Source organism: Andrena cerasifolii, chromosome 3 (genome assembly GCF_050908995.1).
Source record: "Andrena cerasifolii isolate SP2316 chromosome 3, iyAndCera1_principal, whole genome shotgun sequence".
NCBI lineage: Eukaryota > Metazoa > Arthropoda > Insecta > Hymenoptera > Andrenidae > Andrena > Andrena cerasifolii.
In genome coordinates, this window is record NC_135120.1 from 7605949 (window position 1) to 7618131 (window position 12183).

Sequence of the window (12183 nt, forward strand, 5' to 3'; positions counted from 1 at the left end):
TATACATATTAATAGTATTAAATAATTTAAGGTAAAGAATCCGTAGATTTCAGTTTACAATCCGTAGATCCGTAGATAAAGTAAAAAATCCGTAGATTTACGGAAAAATCTGTAGTTAATTTACAAGGGAACATCCCGAATCCGGAAATTCAAAAAATTCTGAAACTTTGTGAATATGTAGGGAATTTCCTCCTGATTACAATGCAATTTTTGTTTGCTGCCCAAATGCACTATAAGGGGGTGTAATTGACCCCTGGAAATCCGGTTATTCTCCGATTTTGCGTTGTAACTCGTGAACTGTAAAATATTTTTTTACCAAATGATAGATCTAATTAAAAGAAGTAACTTTTGCCTTGAAACTTTTTTTCTATCGCTTACAGTTCGCGAGTTATAACACAAAATCGAAAAATACCCGACTGTTCAGGGGCTAATTTCACCCCCTTCGAGTGAATTTGGGCAGCAAACAAAAATTGCGTTGTAACCAGGAGGAAATCCCCTACATATTCACAAAGTTACAGATTTTTTTGAATTTTCGGGTTCCGGATCATCCCTTGTTAGTGGTGGAGAACTATCGATGGTACTATCGATAGTTATCGGTATTAAAAATTGTGGCTTCATATCCGTGCAGTTCTGATCGCCTTGCTTAAGAACTGCTGGTAAAGCTCCTAAAGCATTAAACTCGAAAAAAATCATTTTTATCCTAAAGAAATGATTTCTACTTAGCATAATAATAACCAAAGGCATCGATAAACATTCATTAGAAAAACATCGATGGTTTCGATGTACTTACATATCGAGCTTCAAGTATCGATTATAAAAACATCGATGTATCGTTGTCATCGCTACTTTATAATATAAGTACCAGAGGCAATAAAATTGTTAAAAATAAGTTTACACGAGTTTTTTATAACAAAATTTGTTTTTCGTTCTGATGGAAACGAAATATTGTTTCAGCAGGAACGATATTAACCGAAACGAAATTATTATTATCTCGGAGTTGAACCGAAACGAAACGAAAAAACATTTCGTTCCAGGTCCCTGGGCAAAAGGGACGTCCAAAATTATTAGATTCTCGCGAAGAACGCAAGATTGTTAGAAAAGTAAAGAATGATCCTAAAGGATGTGCTATAAAGCTAGCTGCCGAATTATTCCAAGAATCTGGAAAGAAAGTGCATCCCGAAACAGTGCGTTGGGTATTAAAAAAACCACGGATACAACGGCAGGTTTCCACGAAGAAAACCATACATAAACCAAGTGAATCGTAAGAAACGGTTCAATTTTGCTAAAGACTTCGTTTCTAAAGACCAAACATGGTGGAACAATGTAGAGGAAGTGCAGTATATTTAGAATACCAGTTTGTTTAAACGAATAAAAAATTTCGGCAGCGGGTGGGAACAAATGAAACTGCATGATATCATAGGGAAATTAATAAACTTTTATATTTCAAACTCTGAGTAATAGTAAAAAAGAAAAAGTAATTGAAACTTTGATCTAAATAAAAAATGATAATAAGTATCGATTTCGTTAAGGTGCAGATAATTTAGAATACTGGTAGTACAATTTACCTTCACTTTATAAACTTAAAAAACCATGTAGATAATAAAATTATTTGCTTTTATGATTTAATCAAACTCAAAAATCACAATATAGCAACAACCTTAGGTAAATACCTGTAAATGGACAGCGCTGGTCGAAACCGACGCGGCGCACAGTGGAACGAGAATGAATTATTTATTTGGACATCGGCCAAAATTTGAAGTGTCGAAATTCTGTTCTATAGCTTCATTAAATCTGCATTAAGTGATCGTAGCATTAGAAAACACAAAGAAATGAACTCTATATTCACATTAGGTTTGTTCCAATTGTATATGAATCTGACCTGTATGAAATTTTCAGTCTCTTTGTTATTCGGTTGCACCACTTTAAACAATTATTGCCTAAATCCTATTACTTCCTAAGTTCTCAATATTTGACATATGACTGAGTATCTTATTATTAATGATTTTGTACGAAAAACATCCTGAATTAACTTGGATTTCATCACTAAACAACTGTATAAAATAAAAATGCGTTGCACTCGCATTTATTCGTTGTTTTAAGTAAAATAGCTTAAGGTCACAGTAATTGGTTCCTTTACCCTACTATATAGCTGTCTTAAAGTGTTACACTCTCCTCCTCAATCGCCAGATTTAAATCCTATTGAGTATTTATGGGATCAATTGGATCGTATCATTCTAACAACACCCATAAGAACAATAAGAGAATTAAAAGTACGTTTATTACAAGAATGGAAACGTATAACACAGGAATATTTAAATAATATCCAATATGCTCAAACGATTACAGCAAGTAAATAAGACAAAAGGGTCAACCTATGAAATATTAATATTATTAAAAAAAAATATGTACATTTTACATAAAATTTATGTAAGTTATTCACTGTCCGAATATTTATGCGATATTAAATTTCAGCATTATCCACTTTATCGCCTATTACGCAAAAAAACTATGTGCGTTAAATAAATAAAAATGATATTTTTACTTACTACAATAAGTGTTTTAATATATTAAAAAAAAAGAAGTAAATTGAATAACATTATTGTAAACAAATATATAGAGCAATAATCTCTCGCACACCATAGTGTCCTATAATATTAATACGAGTCACTGTATGTTGCCTAGCAGGAGACGATGAGAAAATTGAATTTCTGCTTGCAACAGAATCGAAACGTAGTTACACCGCGCGGCTCGAATTTCCGATCCCGACTTTTACGAAAACGAAGCCCCGCGCATAAAGACTGTTTATCTTTCGCCAAAGAATCGCCTCTCCTTCCCTTCGGCCCCCGCCTTGTATGTTTTCCAAGATAAGGTACGCCGAGCATTAAGGGATTAAAGTCCTGTACACAATGAACTGTGCAACTCATGAACCGTAACAGGCTTTCATCCCCCGCACTCGACGTTAATGCAGATAAAAGATATCGATTCGCGGATTTCTTTTTTTATCTCTCGCCTGTCGGTGACTCTCGGATACGGGCGAAATGTCGCCCAGATAACGGAAGTGCCGAGCCGATAGAAATTTATTCGACGCCGAAAAACCGATGAAAAATCGGTGATTTATTTTCCTCCCCCCCCCCCCCCCCCCCCGCGTCCGAGCCCGTATAATCCGCGTTCCCGGCGCGGCGGCGAAGGTGGAGTCTATTCCTCCGTCTTACTCACGCACCGGGTCTCCCTCGAAGATTCAAAGAAACCGGAAACGTCTGACCGCCGTAACTGTATTGCACCGTGCACGCTGGGTTGTTTGTATTGAAATTGCGATGCGTGTCTCTTGGAGCATAACACGAACGTATTTATTATACCGTGACTTTGTACACCGGCGCAGTGTTGGTCGATGATCGGGCGAGGTGATCCCGAAATTAGCAGATGTTTTAAACTTCTTTATCCCACGAATTTTCTAGCAGCCGCGGTCTAGCTCGAGCAAACTGTCACGGCGTTCAAACGCACCCCTAACTTTGAATCTAGTCGCGTCGGATCTATGAACATCCCCTCTGGAAGTTGCTTCAGAGCCCGAGCCACGAAGCAGTTGTGTATTCCGCGGTAGGAAGTGGAAGTTTGATAACGACAAGGTGCAGGGTGGTTGTTGCCGCGATAAAAGGAAAAAGGACGAGGGGGCGACGCTATTGATTTCGTCCCAGTTAGGCCGTTGCCTCCGCTCCGCGGTGGCCGGAGGAGCGTGAAGATAGCATGCACACACGTAGGAACAATAGATTGACCGTGGTGTAACGGCATCCTAGCGGTCGGACGACCGATAATAGGGGCAACCAGCGCGTCGCGGCTCGCGGACATTCCGCGTTTCTCTGTCCCAGGCGCATCGGTTCCGTTGCACTAACGACCGGCTCGCGATCGTGAACGGCGCGGTGTGCCTTCGCTGTTCTTCGCAACCGTTGCGTCTGTTTTCAATCGAAACTATGCTTCTCTTCTACCCACGCTAAATTCTAGCTCCTAAACAGGGGCGGATTTGGAGATTTGGCGCCCCTAGGCTAACGAGCGTCTGCCATCGTGAAACAGGGGTGACCGGGGCTAGTTGGCTAATTTTTAACATTTCTAATTTTTATAAATAGACCATTGGTATTTATTTTGTTGACTTGCTGCACACCAAAAGTTTAGAAATTTCGTTAGGTATACAGGATTCATTTTTTCAATTGTTTTAATTGAGTCTGGGTTGTAGTTTTTATTATATTTAGAATAAGTCAACAAACCCCGGCTGTGGGGTTAGTTGACTTGACGTTTACTTTGCAGTTTTAACCCTTTGCCTGCGAAAGGCGTATATATACGCAGCGGCAATAATTTTTTTTCACTCCTTCACACTGTTATTTTTTTTTATTAAGTATCGTGGTGTTAGATACTGTAATTATTTTCTACTTGTTTGTTATGGTCTGTTTGGAAGGCCTGAGAGTTTGAAGGGAGGATGGGGTGTAAAACTGGTAGGGGTTAGTTTGGAGGGTTTTGTGGTGGGGAAGCATTTTGAGGATAAAAAGTGTAATTTTTAGTGGTATTCCTATGCTTACAAGGGAACATCCCGAGCCCGAAAATTAAAAAAATTCCGAAACTTCGTGAATATGTAGGGAATTTCCTCCTGATTACAAAGCAATTTTTGTTTGCTGCCCAAATTCACTATAAGGGGGTGTAATTGACTCCTGAAAAATCCGGTTATTTTCCGATTTTGTGTTACGTAAAATAATTACTGTAAAATAATTTTTTTACCAAATTATAGATCTAATTAAAAGAAGTAACTTTTGTCTTGAAACTTCTTTCTATCTCTTACAGTTCGCGAGTTATAACACAAAATCGGAAAATAGCCGAATTTTCGGGGGTTAATTTCACTTCCTCCAAGTGAATTGTAGTAATCAGGAGGAAATCCTCTACATATTCACAAAGTTTCAGAATTTTTTGAATATTCGGATTCGGGATCTTCCCTTGTTAGTCAAGTAACTCCGTCCGACATTGTCAACATGTTAAGGGTCGTACGGACAAAACCTCCACGCACCGGATAATATAAAATACCCTGAATTACAGTCAAAGTATCACGTTTCTACAAAATATTTATGAAAAAACATCAAGCAACACTTACAAGGGAAGATCTCGAACCCGAAAATTCTGAAAATTCTGAAACTTTGCGAACATGCAGGGGATGTCCTCCTGATTACAACGCAATTTTTGTTTGCTGCCAAAATTTACTCGAAGGGGGTGAAATTAACCCTTGAAAATTCGGCTATTTTCTGATTTTGTGTTATAAGTCGCAAACTGTAAAAGATAGAAAACAAATTTCAAGGCAAAAGTTACTTCTTTTAATTAGATCTACCATTTGGTAAAAAAATTATTTTGCAGTTCACGAGTTAATTTCACCCCCTTAGAGCGAATTTGGGCAGCAAAGAAAAATTGGACTGTAATCAGGAGGAAATTCCAAACATATTCACAAAGTTTCAGAATTTTTTGAATTTCCGGGTTCGGGATCTTCCCTTGTTAGCGGACAAAAATTCATAAATAGTCGAAGGAAAAATATTTACTTCCCGCCGACCTTTTTAGATTTTTCATTCTCACTGATAGAACACGCAAGTCTTTGTCACGGTGACATATTAAATGGCAAGCTGGTCATTCATATTTGTTAGAAGTTACTTCACAGGGATTAAAAGTAATACCACACTATAAACACAAATATGGTTTATTATATTGTCAGCACACAGTGTATCCACGTATCAGTGTGGTTTGATAAAATATAAAAGTATACAAGAAAAGAATTAACTTGAAAAGCCAGGACACGATGCGCACAGTCTGGTCACATTTCTTAGACTGGCTACGGTCGTCACTTTACGTTTCTGCCAAGACCCTTCGCCCCCCTTCTCAGAATAGAGAAAACGCAGCCCCTAAAGCCTAAAACCCTAACGGTGAGGACCGTTGAACTCCAGCAATACGCTTCAATATCGCGAATCGCAGCATAATTTCTAACATAATACAATTAAAGGGAATTAGTCAACTAACCTCGTTAGTGAACTAGCCCCGGTCTCCCCTATCTATCATTAAATATTTTAATCTAAAAGAGTTGAGACAATTTTAAAATTAACTCAATACGACAACTCACATATGAGTTATTGCTAATTTGCTGGATGAAGGAGAAGTTGCTTTGAAAGTCGTCTCAAGCCTCTGTGCTTCAACCCTTTCAAAAATTACAAATCCGCCCTTGCTTCTAGATATCCTCAGAATTCACGCAGTCCAAGTGACCTTAAACTGTATCTTTTTCGTATAATGCGAAGGTGGACGTTGCAACGTGTTCGCTAACACACGGTCTAATACTCCTGAAAGTTCGCGCGCGTGTTATAAGGGTCGCAAGTTCCCCGGCGCTGTATTGCCCTCGAAGGGGGTGGGAGCGTTGCCGAATCCTTTAGGACGCGTTTCCCTCGCGAAGGGGTTGCCGGTGGTGGACGGCCAGGCGCCCCGATTCCGGCGTGTCATAACAGGGGAATGAGCTGCGCTCGGCTGGCTGGCTCATGGCTACGCGTCCGAATTATTTATACCACTTGATTACACGCGTTGCGCTGAGCCGCGGAGAGGCGATCGTAGCGACGGAAACGGCCGAAAGCGGGCTTCGAGGCTGAGGCAGCACGACGGAGCACCCGCGTACGCATCGCCTCTCTGTCCCCGGCATCCATGCGAGGAATCCGGCATACTTTGGTCGCCTCCGCGATATCGAGCGAACGATAACGGGGACGAGGAACTAGAGAGAACGAAAGAAAGGCTGGGAGAAAAGAGACTGCCTTGTATTATAGTTATCCACGTATCGTTTCGCCATTGTGTTTTTGGGTCTGAGTTCGGTAAGGATATATCGGGTAAATTGGACATCTAGAAGTCGCGAATCTGTTGAATTCTTGTTTGAAGGAAGCTGTAGTAGGGGAGACCGGGGCTAAAAGTTCCGATTTCGATCAAACATACAAAAATGACTGGGGAATAATGTAGTTATTCTCTTCACTGTTGACTAATTTCTTGTTAAATTTAGTATATTTTCTGATTTTAAGCTTGTATTTAATGTATTGTAATAGGTCTTTCATAGAAAGTAATTTATTTGTGGCTGATCGAAGCGGAACTTCTTACCCCTATATGGGGCAAGTTGTTATCGCATTGGGGTAAGTTGTTACTACGATATAAGAGTTGCCTTTTAATGAAATATTTCATTTTCTAATGAAATTAAACAGAATTTTATTAATAATGTTTATTTATGAAGGATCGGAGCAACAGAAATGTATTATCTTTAAAAGAAAACCAAAACGATATAGTAACCATAAACATTGTCTTTGATATAAAAACTATAATCTACTAATCAGTCTTACATTCAACTGTATGTAGGTACCTACTTATTGAGATTTGTACCTGTAGCCTACTGTGGACTCTCGTCCACATTGTAGTATTTTAATAAATCTCGATAGAATCATGTGGCAGATATTGAATTCTCCACCGACAGTTTTTATTTATCTTTACGCATAACTTCGATCGAAGTCGTGTCCCTTTCCGCCTTTCATTCACATGTTCGCATCTTAAGGGGGAACACCACTGCGACGGCCGGAAAAGTAAGCCATTTTTTAAGATTTTTTTTCACGAATAATTTACAGTTTTCATAGAAAAAATTTATTACCTACCTTTAGTACACTGTCTTAAGAGACTATACAAAAAAAAATAAATAGATAAAAAAAAATGAAATTTGATTTCGGACCTGCTGTTCCATAGTTACACCTTCGACCAGCTCGCGTGGGGAGGCGTAGAAGATTAATTAATATATTATAATTTATGGATGTTTTTCTATTTATTTTTTTATATAGTCTCTTAAGACAACGCACTAAAAGTAGGTAATATAAATTGTCTATGAAAACTGTAAATTATTCCTGAAAAAAATTCTTAAAAATAGCTTACTTTTCCGGCCGTCACAGTGGTGTTTCCCCTTAAAGCACAGCAGAAACAATTTATACATTTGTGTTACGTGCCCTAAGTCACGGTAACTAGCCCCTACCGACACATGTAGCAATTTGAAAGACTGCTTATACATATATTCAAACGACAAACACAATTACACCATGTTCTCAAATGTCATTTGATCCATAAGAACGAATCAATCTATAATATCGACGTTAAATAATTGAAATAGACCAAAAAATAATGATAGCCAATTTTTTGCTTATCTGGTACGCGACTAATAGGTCCTTGCTTACCACCACAGAATTCTCTGTCGCGGACGCTATTAAAATGGGCGAGAGAGTGGCGTGATCAACTCGCACGGAATAAATAATTTAAAGCACAACGCTCTTTTTTTATTTTGAAGATAGAGTCGTCGGAACAACTTACCCCCGGAACTTTTAGCCCCGGTCTCCCCCTATCTATCTTCGTAGCATACACATCGTAAAGTTAGCCGAAGCGCTACGAAGGTACAGATACTTTTATACGCTGGCCAGAGCTGAAGAGTTCCGTGTGTTTTCTGACACGTCGCGACATAATTAGCAGCCACTCGAAGACTATTAATTCCCCTCTGACTCCCGTAACTCTCGAATCGAAGCACCGAAATACGCCCGACGACCTTGCCGCGTTATTAGGCTACGCTTTAAACGAGATTTCAGCGTCTTGCTGGTCTGTCGATAGCACCCGTGTCTGTCGAGATATATTTAGCTTCGTAGCAGGGTATCGCCGATGCAGAGGGAGCGATCCGTCTCGAAACGAGATAGACGAGCGGATAGTAGATAGTAGTGCGTAACAGGAACCGATTTCACGAGCAGCGCGCACTTCTCGCTTGCTACAAGTTTCAAAATTGAATACCCACTCAAGTGGTTGTTTCTTAAATTCTTGAACCCCCGGAGTATTCTCATCTGTAAATTCCCAAAAGCTCGGCGCGAGGACAATCGTCCAGAAGGCGCTCGCGACTATTTCCAACCACTTGCACCCAGTTGCGTGCACTCGCATCGCCGCGAATCATTCCCAACGGCTCAGCGATGCTCGAGCGTACGCAGGCCCGACACTCAGACGCGTTGCGGCTCACGTTGGCGTCACTGGCGATCCTCCTCGTCGCTCCGTTTTTCCCCTGTGCTCTCTTTACCGCGACGGTCGACGCTGTTACTGTCCGGCCTGCTGTTTGCGCGCGTCGCTCCTCGCGGCCGCGCTTTACCACCGCGATTTCTCAGCTAATTTCCACTCTGACGAAAAGTCGTTCCGGCCGTGAATTCCCTCCCCTGTCGCGGCTTAAGGGCGAACACCACCGCCGGAAAAGTAAGCCATTTTTAAGATTTTTTTTTAGGAATAATTTGCAGCTTTCATAGATAAATTGTATTACCTACATTTAGTACGCTGTCTTAAGAGACTATAGAAAAAAAATAAATAGAAAAACATTCATAAGTTTTAATATATTAATTAATCTTCCAGACCCCCACACGCGAGTTGGTCGAAGGTGTAACTATGGAACAGCAGGTCCGAAATCAAATTTCATTTTTTTGTTTTAAACTATGTGAGTGTAGTTTCCGTTGTACGTACGGATTCTTTGATTGAAGACAAATGTTTTGAAATACGCTCGAAAAACTGTCCATCTTATTCGAGGATTTTTGAAACTTTTCTTGCAAAGCGCATTATTTTTACAAAAATAATTTGTTTAAGAAATCGGTACGTACAACGGAAACTATACTCATATAGTTTATAAAAAAAAATTAAATTATATTTCGGACCTGCTGTTGCATAGTTACACTTTCGACCAGCTCGCTTGGGGGGGTCTAGAAGATTAATTAATATATTAAAATTTATGGATGTTTTCCTATTCATTTTTTTATATAGTCTCTTAAGACAGTGTACTAAAAGTAGGTAATAAAATTTTTCTACGAAAACTGTATATTAATCCCGAAAAAAATTCATAAAAATGGCTTACTTCTCCGGCCGTCACAGTGGTGTTCCTCCTTAAGCTCAGAAATATCGCGGCAGGAATTTCCTGCCAGCCTCGTCCGCGCCCCCGTCTCTTCCACCCCCGCGGGGCTTATCGCTCGGGATAGATATCCGTGCGAAAATTCCGGCAGGAAAAAAAGGGCTCTGAAGAATCTCCTTACGCACCTTCGTGAGTCCCTTCAGCCCCGTGTTCCCTTACCAGGCACATTAGACAGCGGCGTGGCTCTCTCGATCAGAGACACCTCGGATTCAATCAGACGGATCCACGCGGAGGCGCGTAGGTGTCTCGAGAGCGCGGAGAGAGCCGGCTCTGTCTCTCCCTTCGCTTCTTTCCTCGGCTGTTCCTTCGAAGGGGGTGGTCGAGGCAATGGCCGAGGGGGTGGCGGAGAGATAGGGGAAGGCGAAGGCAGTGTCTGACAGAGGGGCCGAAGGTGGCCGAGAAACGTTCGCACGGAGGCTTTGCTCGCTTGCTTTTCCTCCTCGCGAGGACTTCAGCGTGGAGAGGAGGGCGGCGGGGGTCGACGAGCTTGCGGAGGGTGGAGGACGCGTAAAACCTCCGGCCGCAGATCGATAGGAAGGTCGGAGGTGTGTCGTGTCTGTTAGACTTTGGCCCGAACTCCCGATTACGTAGCCAAGCCTTTGCCGCTGTGCCCTCCCCTGCGCCCGCGACTCCTTGGTAGATTTACCGGCGTCAGTAGCTGGCTTGAAAAGTTCAGGTTCGACTTCGCCGAGCGCGGGTCGCCTATCCGCCACGGGACTTCTGAGGTTGGAGGTGCTGGTAGATTCGAAGCGGGTAGGTGGATGTCACTGCGCCCACTGGCCAGTGGATTGCTGTGGAAATACGCTGCAGAAGAGATTCTTCGTCTTCTCAGCTCTGGACTCTTACTCGAACGAGGGTCCTCGCAAAAGCACGATGGAATTCGGTAACTCAGAGGATCGTTATGAGTCTGCGTTCGTCGTTGATTCCTCCGGATAAAAGTGGTGAAAACAGTGCTCTATCTGTCACTGATAGAGTTCTCTGGGAATTCATTGATTCCCGCCGCCGTGGTGTGTTGCAAATTTGTCAAATGTTTAAGGGGTCATTCTGGTAATCACGCCGCAAAATTCGGCAGCATTCAGATTTTTTTTTGTCTGTGAATACAATGAATAACAGTGTCAGACTTTTTTTCATTTATTAAGCTACTTGTAATGTATACGGATGAATTTTTTAAGTACGCTTTTAATTGTGTTTTTTCAATGTTATCTGGAGTTCAAAATCGCGCCTTTGAAAAGAAATACCTCCCTGGCGGGAGTGATTTAAGCTCACAGACTCATCTGAAACAAAAAAACCAAGCTGATTCTTAAGCATTGTGAGTACCGCTATCGTGGGTGCCAGAATTAGCCACGTAAGTCATAATTTAACAAAATTCCGCGCATTCAAACTTCGAGTTTCGAAATTTTCCATTCTTACTTGAAGTTTGAATGCGCGCAATTTTGTTAAATTTTTTTCTTTCAGATGAGTCTGTGAGCTGAAATAATTTCCACCGTATTTTCAAAGGCGCGATTTTGAGCTCCAGATAACATTGCAAAAACGCAGTTAAAAGTTTGTTTAAAAAATTCTTCCGTATACATTACAAGTAGCTTAATAAATGAGAGAAAGTTTGACATTGTTATTAATTGTATCCACTGAGAAAAAAAAGCCTGAACGCTGCCGAATTTTGCGGCGTGGTTACCAGAATGACCCCTTAATCTCCCAGAAAGAACAGAGCCTCTGTAAGTAGAGCACTGCCAAAAACCCGCACAATTGGCGGTGATTTTTACTTAACCGTGCTTTATCAGCCGTAGAGAGCGCCTAAAGTGATTTTATTGGAACGACTTTATCTCTGGCAGGGGTGACGAAGAAGTCAAGCGGGTTTATCGGTGACAAAACGTGTAGTGAGAATTCTGCCGCTAATATCGCGCGAACCGGCTCTCCTCTCAGCGTCTCGACGACGAGCGTCTCGAATGTTTTCATCGCTGACGAGCGATCCTCGCGTGTTTATCTGTCCTCGCGGCGAGGCGTCGCGATTATTCGCTGACACGTTCAATGTCGCCTAGAAATTCTAAATTTCGGAACGGGGCCGTCAGAAACATTCGTAAAATTCGAGTGCAGGCTCGCCTGCATTACGTCATCGTTCCACCTTCAATTTAGCGTGGAATCGAAACACATTAGGGAAAAGGTGGGATAGTTGATCACAGTTTTGCTTT

General features: G+C 41.3%; 1 protein-coding gene across 7 annotated transcripts in view; it reads left to right on the plus strand.

Annotated features, from left to right (window-relative positions):
* The window catches only part of Mam (neurogenic protein mastermind), a 292981-nt gene that overhangs the window by 165097 nt on the left and 115701 nt on the right, over positions 1-12183 (plus strand). The gene's annotated exons all lie outside the window — the stretch shown is intronic.